The sequence below is a fragment of the Meleagris gallopavo genome, chromosome 4 (genome assembly GCF_000146605.3).
Source record: "Meleagris gallopavo isolate NT-WF06-2002-E0010 breed Aviagen turkey brand Nicholas breeding stock chromosome 4, Turkey_5.1, whole genome shotgun sequence".
NCBI classification, from domain to species: Eukaryota; Metazoa; Chordata; class Aves; order Galliformes; family Phasianidae; genus Meleagris; species Meleagris gallopavo.
In genome coordinates, this window is record NC_015014.2 from 39,361,710 (window position 1) to 39,363,542 (window position 1,833).

The following is a 1,833-nucleotide window of genomic DNA, read 5'->3' on the forward strand; positions in this document are numbered from 1 at the left end:
GGGAGGTACTGATGGTTGGCAGCTATGCTCTGTGGGGAATAAGTAGAAGTCCTCCAGGATGGCTTTTATTGGCGGCTCAGCCTTTTGGGGAGACTCCCCACGCCCTCTGAAAGGCGCATCAGAGCTCAGAGAGACTTTTTCTCTCTGGCTGCTGGTGGAAGAGCTGGAGGGAGGGGACTCCCATCACCACCTGTGCTTCCTTAGACACCACTTGTTACCAACGAGAAACCTTTGGCCTGGAGCAGTTTGCCCTAAGGTATTTGTGAAAAGGTTAATAATTACAAAAAAACCACCAAGATAACTGTGATACAGTGAAGTCAGGGGTGGGAGCTCGTGCTTGCCATTGGCAGTGAGGCCCAAAACCCAGCTTCCAAGTCACATTAGCACTCTCAAGCTTCCCCAGTGCAGAGAGGCATGGCTGATGTGTCTTTCTTGTGGCTGAGCTGTCCCCTGGGGCTTGGAGGCCCTGTTGGGTGACTGTGGCTTCAGCTGTGTGGAAGTACTTCTGGGCAGCCTGTTCTCCAGCCCTGCTGGTTCAGCCCAACATCTGCGCTGTGATGATCAAGTTCTGCCACGCTGCTGTCAGGAGCCTGAGCTCTTGGTGTTCCCAAACCTGTGGGCTCTCAGGACAGCAAAAATGGACTTTACATGCTCTTGAACAGGACAGAATTGAGAAAGTTTGTTGTACGTCACTCCCTAGCTCTTTTTTTTTAATTTTTGATTCTCCACCGTGATGACTGATGTTATATTCCCTAAAATTCATGCCATGAAGGGCCTCGGAAGCACCATATTTGTGGCACATGGAGGACAATTTCTCTGTCGCTTCTATTCCTGCTGTCTGGGTTTAATCAAACCTTTTTTGACTTCTGTTGAGCTCCTGATTTAGCTGCGTCTTAGCTGATACAGAAAGCAGCTTTGCCTCCACAGAAGAAGTTTTCTTAGAAGCCACCAAGAACTGAGACGTGATTCCACTCTTGTTTCTACTGAATCCGCATTACCACAGACGGGATCAGTTACATAGAATTGAAACCCTCCTCCCACTCCTTTGAACAAACATGCCAGTGATACAGTTCATGCTGTTGGTGCTCATGCAACCTGCCCTGAGAGAGATGAGATTCTTCTGCTGAGCTTCACCAACATACACTGCTTTTACGGTCCACAAAAGTCTTTGGACCTGACTGCACAGATAATGCCACATAAAGAAATCCTTGATGTTTGGGTCTCCCTTGCTGTGCAAGCTGGGTTAAGTAGACGCTTATGTTTGAGCAGCTCCCTCTGATAGGTCTAATCTCTCAGTAAACCTGTCTTCAAATCATTAACCCTGCTGGCCTGCTCAAGGACTTGTTCAGCTGACGTACCCTGTATTCTTTGTCCCCGTATTTCAGCCTCCTTTACCCAACTATTGGGAAAGCACTGTATGTCTTCCTTTGTGTACTTAGGACTACTGGAAGTGGCTATCATCTCTTTAAGAAGATAAGTTGATATTGACCATGTTTTCCAAGATAGAAGTGCCTCTGTCCATGCTTTTAGGTTGCTGAAAGCAGCAAGATTCCGTTTTTGTTTTGGCAGCTGAGGGGATGCACTGGAATGGCACTGAGCTGTACTAGTGGTGGTTCAGGCTAGGTAGTACGAAACTTTTCCTTCTGTGCGATCAGACGTAGGAACAGATTTTGTAGTAAGGTGGCTGAATAGAAATAGCTCCTGTTTCAGTTTCTTGATTACAAATTGATTACAAAAGCCATTAGATTCTTAGTTTGATTTTTTGCAGTCTTTTACCTGTCACCTCTTTCTTCCCAATTGCTTGGAATTCACAGACAAGGGCTGGGAACACTT